General features: G+C 39.5%; 1 protein-coding gene across 6 annotated transcripts in view; it reads right to left on the bottom strand.

The window, feature by feature from the left end:
• Positions 1-13,278, bottom strand: part of TBL1XR1 (TBL1X/Y related 1) — a 111,589-nt gene that overhangs the window by 25,521 nt on the left and 72,790 nt on the right. For 3 of the 6 annotated variants that reach the window (XM_080603936.1, XM_080603939.1, XM_080603940.1), the window contains exon 3: positions 13,205-13,272. The exons of the other annotated variants lie outside the window; for them this stretch is intronic. The gene's annotated coding sequence lies outside the window, so the exon portion shown is untranslated. The remainder of the gene's footprint in view (positions 1-13,204; positions 13,273-13,278) is intronic. 6 annotated transcript variants of the gene reach the window in all.

The raw sequence follows: 13,278 nt of genomic DNA on the forward strand, positions 1-13,278 counted from the left end.
CAGACTAATGGGTACCCAACAGTACAAATCTGACTGCGTTTCTAACAAATTATTATTCTACTATACATGTTTACGCTAGCTTTGTACTCTTATTCCAGGTTCATGCCAAATGCTAGAGAACAGATACCATCTGATATGGCACCTCGCCCAATAGTTGGTTGTTTTTTTCTAAATGAACGTGAGCTGGCAGAGAAAGTTTATACATCAGATTAGCACTTTGTATCTCTTAATCACAGTTTTATAACATATAGTAGATTCACTACAGTTAGATTTACTCTATCATCAAACAACAGCTTAAGAAAGAAACAGTTCTGCAGTTTTAGGTGGGCTCTAACACATCCTAATTAGGTAGGATAACAGAGAAGCCTGGCAGGCTGCTGTGAATAATAATTCCCCCAAACATACCAATCACTAGTTTGGTACCAAATATGATATGTTAAAGGGAACAGCTAATGCTCTGGGCAGCTCTGAAAAACGTTTAATGCTCAGACATAAACAGGCTGCTACATTTATCCATGGAAAACAGAAGCCTGGATACAGAAACAATAAAATCTCCTACAACAAAAACATTGTCACTAGTCCCTTTACCTTTTCTCTCTTCCATAAGAAACCTGACAAAGAGTGTGTCAGCATATATACACATACACAGGGGTACCTTTTTTTTTCTTGCTGCTTAAGAATATTCCTTTTTTTTTTTTTTAAACCATGATAGTCTGAAAATAAATGAATTCTATCAACTGGCCTGGAAACATATAGTCTTTTAATTACACCCCAAAAAAAAACCCTGAAGCTGCATACAAGTCCTTTGGATAGTTTTATTACAAATCTGCTTTACACCTGCTGAACCTGACAGCTACGCGTGCTGTCCCAGTGGTTCGGAGGACAGGTAACAGCACAGGCACAGCACAGATGCATTGACCTCTCTGCCTCTTGTCCAACTGCATCCCTGCATCCAGGTTGATTAAGAAAACAAGGCACCAATACCAGAGGTGATGAAGAAAACCAAAAGGGCAAAGCCCTGGATTTGTGATGTTTCAGCAGGACGGCACTCAAGACACAAAGCGCACCGTGAGCAGGTTGCAGAACTGAAGCTTTAGCATGGGGTCCACGGAGCCGTGCTCCCGCTGGCTGCCCTCCTACTCACAGCGTTCTCCCAGGGCTCTTCCTAAGGCACAGCAGTTCTACACCAAACTGCTTCCAAACTTAAGCAAGAAGTGTTTGAGAGAAGTTTTCATCCATAACCACTTAGAAACGGTATAATGGAAAACTTCTATAAACAAACTGGCGAACCTTGTATTTTAAATGGATGTTGGATGTCCTGCATATATTATTAGACATTCATTTCAATCAGAATGAATGTTTCCTCATACTTTACAAGACACGTTTTTTTTCTTCTTTTAATTGTATTGACTAATTACTCTAAACAACTCCATTTGCTCTTTCACATCTTCATTTGAGAGAGCACACAATATGAATGAGCCCTTATTAAGATTCTCCAACTACCTGATAAATCTGCAATTAGGAATTCTTTCCAACCTTTTGAATTTAAAGGAAAACATTTTTAAAATTACGTGTATAAGCTCAGTTGTAATACATTTTAATGTTATCTCATGTTATGCGTTTTTACTTTATCTCTAAATTGCTATTTTTAAATGCCCTCCCCCTTTTTTTTCTCAATAATCTATGTCAACTGTCAACCTGCATAAAAAAATAATCTGTAATTCTACCTAATTAACCTTCTTCGTGATTTATCGTATGGTCAACCTTTGGTAGTTTTCCTTATAAGCAATTTAAAGCAAGAGATGCTTCTTACATGTTCATCTTTTCACTCTAGTGCTTTGTTTTTACTTTTCATCTCAAGAATACAGCTTCATTTCCAAATACTAAAAAAAATAAATTTTCCTTTCCTCATCTGAATTGTTTTCCTTAGCTCAGGCAATAAATATTTGTATTCTGTACTTCAGCTTTAGTGACCTAATTTATGGCAACAGTCTCTGTCTTTCCGTGCCAATTTGAGAGTATGAAGCATACGAGATGACAAAGCCAGTTTCCAATTTTCTGAAGAAAAAGAATTACAACCCTGAAAGGGGAAAAAAAATCACCACCCAAACCCTCAGCTAAAAATAACAGTTACTGTCTACTTATCTGAGTACTCAATCCCCAGAAACGCCAAGCACAGTCCTGAGTACTATTGCAAAATAAGCTGCAGATGAAGCCTATTTGTTGGTTTTGCCTAGAGCAAAGTAGTATTTAATTACTGAACTATGAATCTCCTCCCCAAAGTCATATGCTATGTGACCCAGGAGATTGGGATTCCGGCTGTTCCAGCAGAGACCAGTGACAGTATATTCAATATCACACTTCCCATGCAATGGCTAAAAAGCTGCAACTTCCGTGCTTTCTGGAATTAAAAACACAGCTTCCTGGACATCTGATGGTGATTCTTGGCAGTCGTTTTTTGTAAATCCCTACATTGACTGGAGATATTTCTGCTACTGCTACTCAGTGCTGTTTAGGTTCTTAAACTTTTTTTCCTGTTACAGTGCACCACAAGAAGAGATATTGAGAGGCAGGTGGGAGATTTTTCTCCTCATTTCCTATGTCAGAATAGCAAAGAGAAATCACATATCAGTAATTTTAAAACCTTTCAACAGTTTCGGGGACAATTAAAATAGACATTTTTTTCCAGGAACAACTTTGCTGCACAATAATTACAAACTTGTTGAAATAGAAGTAGTTCTTCAGGACCAAATGTTATTCCTTCAAAATTTAGAAGTCAAATCCAGCTGCTTAGAACATGCATCCATATGCCAGTAAAGTAACCAGAAAGAAAGTTTTGTTTCAATTTTGAATACTTTATGAAAGCAACCCTTGCTTGACTCTCCACAAGATCCCAAAACCAAACATCCCGTCTCACTCCGGTGAATACAAAGTGGGGGCTTTTAAGCACAGAGCTCAAATCCACTGATGCAAGCAAACTAGGATTAAATGAAAATTGTCCAGAAGTACTAGTTAGCAAGTCACAACCCTCTTTCAATAGTTAAACCATTTTTCAGAGAACACGAGGAAAGACAACCAAACATTATGAAAATATAGATGGACCATCTAATCCAGACCAAAGCAACTGTTCAGATAGGAAGAACCAGCAGCTCTATGGGAAGGATCTTCATGGTTAGATTGTCCTACCTCCACACAAGCTAGCCAAATGCTCCTGGCAGCAAAACTGGCAATGTGGTATTTCTAAAGCTGATTAGAAACAGTTAGCTTCTGACTGATTACCAGAATTATCACATTTACCTGAGGAAAAAGTAGTATAGCTTCGGTCAGCATGGATTACTTCAAAACATGACCTGCAAAATCCACCTTCTAGGTTATGCATAGTAACTAACCTGTATGTATTCTGCACAGGAGAAGGAAGCACCGGATGAATGCTTGGCATTACTCGAGAGAGACACATCTGCCCCCAAAATGGAAAATTTCTTACTGGGGGGCCATCACACAAACAGTGGAATCAAGCAAGTTGCAGAGATTCCATTCTTAGGTCATGTCCTTTTAGACCAAGTTACAAATCTTCAGGAATACCTAATTTAAACAAATTCAGACTTTTGCAATCAACTATATAGACCCTGCCTCACGAAAGCTTTGTCAAATTGCTTAACAGCTTCACTGAGTAAGTGCTGAAATAGCAACCTGCTGATATTCTCTGGATCTAGACACAGAAAACCAATAGATTTATCAAATGCAAGAAATATTAAAATTGGAATAAGCGTTACCTGCTATGTTGTATAAAATCCAATGCAATATACCTCTTAAACATCCACCCAGTTTTAAGCGTGCAAATATATGACTGTTAATGTTCTGTGTTGCATAAAGCTCTACTGAAAGATTAATTATGGATGAATGTGGGAGCACACCCCTTAATCCTCACTTGGATCAAGCTGTGTAAGAATTTCAGAGAAAATAAGTGAATGAGAAGAGCACTTGAATCAGTCAAAATAAGCCTTATCAAGAGCTTCTGCTGAGACTAAGGGAGGGGAGGAGCATCATCCAAAAATGTCTTCTATTTGTGACTACACATCATCAAAAAATGAGCACAAGTGCTATGGGTCAAACTTTTTGATCAAGAATGGGCAGAAATTAAACTACTGAAGCTAAAAATGGAGTTAATGATCTCTGTACCATGCTAAGTTTGTGCTCTCAGCTGATTTATTCTCATTTTCACTGCTGGAAAACCCACTGAATCCCATGGCGTGTAAGCCTGATCAAGAACATTCCATTTTTTCCAGTATGTTGTTCCTGATGTTCCCACAATAGATCATTCAGAGCTCTAAGGGACTGTGTCAACTGAATTGAATGATATGGTCGCCTGCTGCTACATAAATGCAAAGGCAAAGCTGAGGGGGTTTATTTTCAAAACAGGAGACATTGATCCTGTGACAATGTTCCATTACCCTGACTTCACTTCTATTAGAGACAGTGATTACATCTACATCAATCGCCTGAGCTGATGGATATTGGTGCACTAACAGTGACACAGTTTTTCACTATGCTGCTGCTGCTGCCCTGCATACTGATGGGTTACAAAGAAGATTCATTCTGAGCCTGAATTAATGCTGCTTACCTGTCAATGCAAACTACTAAAGTTTTAGCATGCTTTTGTAATAAATTCATTTTCAACTTTTTTGTTTTGTGGAATGGTGCTTAGTGACCATGCAGCCTCGCACCAATTCTGTTTGTTACGACCGATATATTTATAATGCTACCTGAAGGTAACATAACAGCACCTGCAGTTCTCACAGTGAACTGTGGAAAGGTATCTCTGCATGCCTAGAAGAGCATCCCTATCTCGACTAGGGATTTTTTTCACAAAAGGTGTATGGATTCCTTTTCCATTTTACAGCATTGTCACCCTTTTACATCTTCTCTCCATTGTATTTGCTATCTTCAAGCTGGTGATCCATCTTCTGGCTTTCACCTCCTGATCTGACGTGCAATCTTGAGCTTGTGGTCATGCATTTGCCCTGTTTTTCACCTCCTCACCACATGTTGCCTACACTAACTCTGCTCTCCTGCATTCATCTCTCAGAACACTTGCAGGAGCGCTGACTTTATCTGTACGTCCTTCAGTAATTTCTCACTCTGTTCTTCCTTCAATGCTTTTCTGTTACAACAGACGAGTTCCTAACAATTTGCACAGTAAAATCTGGTAGTTGAGTAAGATTCAATTCATCTTTAACACCAGTGATTTTTATTCCACCTAAACTATTTTATTTTTCCTTGTTTGTTTAGACTTGCGCCCTGAGCCACATCCTGAAGCACCTGCAGGACACAAGGCCTCTGCCTGACTCACTTCGGTGTTGTTTACCACATAGGGTTCCTCATTAGACAGTTTTTTTGAATAATGCCCATAATAACACTGAAAGGAGGTGATCTGAAGCCATGTCCGCCCAGAACAACAGAGCCCAGCAGAGGTACAAGCCAGCAGCACGTGCACAGGCGCAGGAGCGGGGCAGGCAGAGCGGCGTGCAGGCCCAGGGCACCATGGCACCTGCCGGAGCCAGCCTGGGCCTCCCCACAGCGCTGGCCTCTGCAGCCCGTGGCTGGGCACTCTGCTCAACTCCACTGCGTGCTGCTCACGTAGAACTTCTTCATAACCAAAAGGAATACAGAAAGACCCCAGATGTTCTTCTGATGTGCCCTGGTGCTTGCGGAGACGAGCCTTTAGGAACCCAAGAAGGCCTTGCATCGGGGTCTGAGAGTATTCGCATTGAACTGTACAGTTGTGGGTTTTGGTAGGGTCTAAAGTTTTGAATCACTCATTGGAGACGACAAGTGCCTCATGGCCTCAAGGGGTGGGTCTTCTGTGAAATGCTAGCTTTTTATGTTTTATTAGGTTGCTTGTGCTACTCAGGTAATTATCCTAAATTCCTGCATTTCTTTGAGCCCAATCTCTCCTTCCAGTGAGCAACCAAATGACAAACTACAACCAACCATGCTTACACTGGCCTGGATGCAGCTACACAACCTGGACCTTGTCCAACAGAGGACCCCCTCACATGTCCTGCCCTCGGTATATAAGCCTGAGCGCTCATCTCAGCTTTCTAGCACCAGCAAAGCTAGCATCAAGTACAGGTTTTGTTTTCAACTTGTAAGTTAAGAGAAGTACATTAATCCTAACCACATACATGGAGCAAGAAAAGCATCTCCTGTAGCACGTGGCAGAGAGAAGAGCTGTCCCGTGAACCTGTCTGGAGTAAAGGATTCACAAAACTGGATGAGTGCCTTTCCCGGCTGCTACATAACTTCAAAAAGCTTTTGGGCTATCAGTCATAGGACATAACTTCTGCAGTGAGGATACAAACATACAATTCGATCAGGGAGAAAAAAAAAAAAAAGATTTAACTAGGTGTTCTGCTCACAGAGCAGGTGAAGAGGTGTTGACCTATTCTAAATGTAAATTAAACTGACTTGTTTCCCCATTATTAAGCCTAGGCTTATATACTTTTCCCATGACAAAAGAAGTTTTGGAATTATGTACTCTGGCAACATCTAGTTTGGGGATAACAAATAATTTATTTGAGATTCCCTTGTGAGTGCATGAAAGCTGCCAATTTTTTCCTGAGGCAGATGTTTTGTGACTACTAACAGCTCCGAGTCCACTGTTTCTGAAAAACAGAGGGTGAAATGGAAAACCTCTATGAGAAAATAGAATAATGGAGTATGAAAAAGAAAAAATCTAGCAACCTCACAGGACACGGAGAAGAACTTTCAATTACAACTTATTACAATTTCGAGTCAGGAAAATATAAACCACTAACACGAAAGATATCACCCCAGCTCTAGTGATTGTTAATCAAGAGCAACTACATCACAGAATCTCAGAATTGAAGGGGTTGGAAGGGACCTTGAAAGATCATCGAGTCCAACCCCCCTGCCAAAGCAGGTTCCCTAGAGCAGGTTGCCCAGGTAGGCGTCCAGATGGGCCTTGAATATCTCCAGAGAAGGAGACTCCACAACCTCCCTGGGCAGCCTGTCCCAGTGCTCCGTCACCCTCACCGTGAAGAAGTTCTTTCTCGTGTTGGTGCGGAACTTCCTGCGCTCTATCGTGTGTCCATTACCCCTTGTCCTGTCCCCACAAACCACTGAAAAGAGGTTGGGCAAATCCCTCTGTCTCCCACACTTCAGGTGTTTATACACATTGATGAGATCCCCTCTCAGTCTTCTTTTCTCCAGGCTGAACAGACCCAGTCTCTCAGCCTTTCCTCATAGGGAAGATGCTCCAGGCCCCGTATCATCTTTGTGGCCCTCCGCTGGACTCTTTCCAGGAGAAAAGATCAGAGCCTGCTACTTACTGGAGGGGAAGCCTGATTTATTTCTCTTTTTTTTTTTCTAACTGGGCTGAATAAAAAGCCAACTGTGCCCTTCAGATAGGGAAAACAATGAATTAATGGTATTAGGATTACAGTATGTTTTTATAATGCCTCCTGACTACTTGGGACAAGGCCAATATTACTTATGAGTCATGGACAGGTAGATTGGTACTTATAAATGTCAATAGTAGAAATACACTACTTTAGACATGTTATTCTATATTAACCCAGATATTAAACATGTTGAGAATGTAACTGCAGCTGAACGGTGGAATTTGGTATTGAAAATATGTGCCAACGTTGATCATATTTAGTGTTAAAAGTTCTCTACAGCCATGAAACATATCCTAAAAGCCTGGAATAAATTAAACATAAGCTGACAAGCTTTTTCTAGCCCCAAGATGTTCACCAAAAAGATTTAAAGACATGTAACCCACGATTGACTGTAGCATTATGCATGAATGAGGAAGGCTTAAGAAAGTTTACCCTCAGATTAAAAACTCAACTCTATTTCCTTTACCAAGTATTTTCACATCTACCTGAGTTACTAAAGTAGCCTTAAATGAACCAGTGGGAATATGCGGGTAAATAACCATTATGAACTGAGAACCTAAGAAAAAAGGAAAAAAAAAACTTCTGCAAAACCAAAAGTAACATATATGTGCAACTGGCCATATGAACATTTAAAAAAAAGAAAACTTGTAAATCTACATTTGATGTGTTTGTTCCCACATGCCTCCAACTATCCCTGCCTTATTAGATCGCTTATCTGCAAAGCAAAACGTACTTTCCTCACAACCACTCCACCTACAACACTTGCTTTTCATTCCCAAATAAAAGTCTAATGAAACTGAATGCAACGACAGTATTAAAAAAGGAGCAAACTGCTTCTCTGGGTCTTTAAAAGCTTATAGCTAGCACGCTTTTCTACAAGAACAATCAGATTGCAGTATCTGAGCTTAAATAACAAATCAGTTACCAATGCAAACAAAACCATGTACACCAGGAGAGTATGAAACCATCTTCAAGCTTTTTTTTTTTTTTTTAATTAAAGACTAGTAAGTAGGAAGAAATAACTATATCAGGGCACTCCTCAGAAAAGAGAGCTGAAAGAATTAAAATGAATTAACCACTTAAAAATTTACTTCGGAAAAATAAGTGTTAAAGGGGATCATAAACCTAATGTATTTACTTTAGCACCTCAAGATTTAACTTCTGATGGACTTTGAAATTAGGTAGCTAAATTTTCCAGAAACACATAAACACTTCGAAGCCTTATTAAAATTGACTTCTAATTAAGAGGATGTAAAGTACTTGCCTTCTCTGGGTACCTTCTAAGACCAAGTTCACATCTCTCTCAAAAAACATGAAATAAAGAAATAAATAATTAAACACTGTCTGACAGACATTACATTCTGGCTTTCATATATTCAAAGATCTTCTCATCTGTTAAATTCAAATCAATTATTTTGATAGGGATTTAATACCCATGATCTTAACCCTCCTGATGAGGCTGGGTATGGCAGCAACACATGAAGCATCAGCCGCAGGCACGATGACCGCACGCAATGACTTGTCTGTGCTGTGGCACACAGTACGATCAATGCAGTTGTCTTATTTTATATTTACAACCTAAAAATAAAAAATGAGACTGAAGTAGCATTTTCATTTCTGCTTCCACTGCCCTGTATGCCGTTCTGCAATACTGGTGCAATCTATTACAGAAGAAATAGAGAAATAAAGCAACCCCAAAGCCAAGCAACCTCTCAGATGCACTGCCCAGCCAAAACAGCAGGACAAGCAGGAGTTTGCTGAGATGAGTCTGGAAACATCTGTCCAGAGGCAAGCTAAGGGCTGGTGGCGTGGGTCGTGGGGACAGAGAACTGCTTTTGGAGGTGATGCCTTCTTAGGATCCAAGGCAGCAGTGTTTGAGCAGGTGGAGTTAAGGATTGCTCAGCAGCTTTGTAACTGCTCAGATGGAGCACGGCAGAACTAAAACCCTTGTGACAGCACAAGCAACATATGGTAAAAGACTGACATGAAAGATTGGGCATTCCTGGGCTACCGTTCTCTTATCATCTCTTTCTTGCAGCTGTCATCTCCACCACACGCTCTAGAATGAGTTAAGGAAATGACTTGCGGAGCAGATGGCCCAGCTTCCACTGTGGGACAAGCCACTGCACCCCACAAGGAGAGCTGCACACACGGGGCCCTTGCCAGGACACAGGTAACTATGACAGAAACACCTCGCCCCAGTAACCGTCCAACAAGGGCCAGAACGTTTCCTAAGCCTGCAGGTGTCCCTCCACAATTTACTTACTTTTCAGGTTCTTTGCACACGATAGTGCATACACACATTCAGTCTCAGCATCTCCACATCCCACTCTGTACCGTATCTCAAAGCTTGACTGTTCCAGTTGTCATGAGCAAAAAACACTATCTAGGTCTTACTACTGTGTATTTTGGCAGAGAGTATCTCAATCTATGTTAGCTGTACCTCTATTTCCTTATGAAATAGCACCGATTTTTCCATTTAAGTATATGCATTTAACAAAAAACTTGCTTATGCTTCCAGAGGTCGTCTAGCCAGTGATTCAATCTCCCTTCCTACCTTCAGCATCTGTTTGTTTTTGTTCCATCCTCCCTCCTAAATGAAGCTGTATCAAGGGTCTTTGGGCAAAATATTAAGAATAGTGTATATGCTGAGGTGATGTGCCTATAAAACACAGAAAATACATACAGTACAGTCATCATCCTTGACAAGATCTTCCATACTCTGCAGTATATCTTTTCTTTACTGGGAGCTGTTCCAGTACCTCAATCATCAAGAGCAGTCTTTTCTTTTACTGAACACTGAAAAATAAAAACAAGCTTCCTTCCTCGTTTTCTGAAAATGAAATATTTTACCTAACAAATTATCCTAGACTATGGGCAATGTTGAATGAGTGCCAAGATCTGATTCTTCCTTGGTTAAGTCTAGAGATATATTTACACTATTGTAAAGGAAACATTCCCAGAGACGCTATGAACATGCCTGCCCAGATGAACAGCCCCAGATGGCTCCTACACAGTGTAAAGTCACCTGTATCTATAGAAGCAAATCGCACAGGTTTTCTCTTAAGATTGAAGAGATGAACCAAATGTCCTTCTTGCTCGGTTGGCACAGCACAGAGGGTCTTTGACTAATAAAAGGAATCTGAATACACTTGTAGAGGGATACAAAATGTATTTCAACACAATATTAAAAGGTGTTTTAAAAGAAAACTATATACACTTCCGTATAGCACCTAGCATATATATATATATATAAAAAATGTACCAAAGCAACCTGTTGTACAGAACGTTTTTGTGACGGAAGCACCCTTCAAAGCTGTATACAAATGCTTACATGAATGTCTATACACATACACCAAAAAACTTTAAAATTTTAAACTGATTGTTTTGTACAATAGATCCAAGAGAGTCTACTAAAGAAACTATTGTAAAATGGGTTGAAAAAGTCTCAATGGATCCAGTTCAGACAAGAGGTTCAAAACCAAGACATTTCCTCTTCTTTCTCACTGCTTAGGGCAACATCAAACATCTGTACTCACAAATTTTTTAATTAATTCCCCTTGAAACAAACTATTTAAAACCTGAAGATACATCATCTACATGATAAGTACTCCCCCCTCCATTAAAAGGCGGTATTTTGAATTAAACTTTCTCCTCTGCTGGTGTAGTTAGAAACATGATCATGGTTTCATGTTTTGTTTAGAGAAAACAGTTCCTCTCGGAAGAGTTAAACATCAGCAGAGATGGAAATGTATCATGGCTTATAACTGGAGGCTACTATTACATAAGCAGCTGCAGTGAAATTGTCTTCAAGTTGTCCCACAAGTGACCTCTATGCTATCTTTTGCAGAATTAAGCTACCACATTAACTACTGCTAGTTCAGATTTAAAGAAACTTGGTAGGACCGCTTTTGAAAAAAAGAAACCCACTCTGCTAGATTATCTTTACCTCACCTCCAGCACAGGAATCACAGGTTCTATACATGAAAAATTCTGCTCACCCATTTCCAGTAATAGGAGTGTTATTTGAAAATAAAGAGATGATAGAGGTGAAGAAGTCTGTGACTTTGTCAGATTACATTATACTTTAATAAGGACTGCACAAATTGCTCGCAACATTTTGAAAAATTCTCTGTATTTTTCAGACTCCAAAGAGCTCCCATCATCTTTTCTTACAATATTTATAAAGCTGAGATGTTTTTACTTTACAGAATTGCCTTTTAATATTGAGTAACGCTACTCAAACCTTCATGATGCCATTTCTCTAGAATAAATCTGAAAGCCTATTTTTCTTCCACTCCAAGATTTAGAAACAAATTCAAGTCTACATGCGTTATTTAGGCATGCTCAAGGTATTATCTACCTATAAGGCTGGAAAACACACACTGTGAATACTACCATGCCCAAATATTTTAGCTGTACCACCCTAACGCAATGACAACAGGGAAAATAATTTCAGTCTTTACACCCATTCACTTGCATCTTCTAATGGCAACCAACACAGCTGGACCTACTACTAGTTTCTTAGGTTGACTAGGGAATCCCATTAGGAAATTTGTGTGTACCCCATCTTGTTTTTAGAAGATGGAAAGGAACTTGTGAAAGTATAAGGAGCTATGGATTAATCCAGAAGAATATTTCAAACTTGTTACAGTCCCGTTGACTTCAATTGCTTAAGTGATTTGTTGGAGCACAGCCAGTACAATAGTACCTTGCAAGAGCAAGGCCATAAAGAACAGTCAGCAATTTCCTTTTCTAGGTTGTGGGGGCCTACTTGCCAGATAAGGCTTTTTAAAACCAACTCCCTCTGTCTTTGAGTGCCCTCTATAGACCTAAGATAGTACACAAGGAGGGCTTGCTAAAAAACTTTCAGGGATAGTGATTTAAAAAAGAAAAAAGAAAGAAAAGACATCTGCTACACCCACAAGCCATTTGTTAAATTACAGCATATATTAACAATTCTACAGATACAAACGCAGTATCAGCTAGCTGCTGCTGAAAGAACAAATACTCGATTGTGCTCTTGCACAATGCGTAAGCACTGCTGTTGCTAGACGGGTTCAGAACGAATTTTCCCTTTAGTAGAAGTAAGGTAATCTCGTCTGCCTTGCAACTCTAGCCATGTAGGACAGAGAAGACTGAAGATAAGAAAGTACGTTTAAGAAAAGTATGCAAAGTCTAGAGGAGTGATAGAGGGATTACAGTTACATACATTTTAAGCAAACAATTGCAAAATCATTACTATACATTAAACTTAAAAAGAGTCTGATAACAGCACACGGTCTGGGTATTTGCCCTCTGAACTACATACTCATATTTTCCGTTAGGAAGCCAAGACGTTAGTACTTGGAAGAAGAAAAAATAAAACACACCACCAAACCCATACGACAATGAAACCCCAGTAACTTTTGCCTTTGTTGTTGTTGTTGTTGATACACACTAACGATCCACGTATCAAGTAGACAATATAGCTTTTACAAGATGTTTTGTCAAAAGGTCTATTTATTAATATTTCCATGCTGTGAATTGATGCGTTATATTGTAACAACTCTCAATAAAATGAATATGGATTTACACATTAGACAATAACAGCTCCAAGAGGAGCTGTTAAAATACTGTTGAGTAAAAGAAGGCTTAATGTAGAGATTCAGTGGACTGCAAAAACTGATACCTAAAAAATACTGTAAATGCATGTAACTGTAATTACTAATACTAAATTGTACCAAATTATCAGTCCACTTTTATGACAAATAAATAGATAAATCATTGAGTGTCCTTACCAGAACTACTCTCTGAAACCCCACAATATTGTGATGTGGCAGCAGTACAGCCCTTGGTATTACACCACCTGTAA

This window comes from Anser brachyrhynchus (genome assembly GCF_964034855.1).
Source record: "Anser brachyrhynchus genome assembly, chromosome: 9".
In the NCBI taxonomy this organism is placed as follows: Eukaryota; Metazoa; Chordata; class Aves; order Anseriformes; family Anatidae; genus Anser; species Anser brachyrhynchus.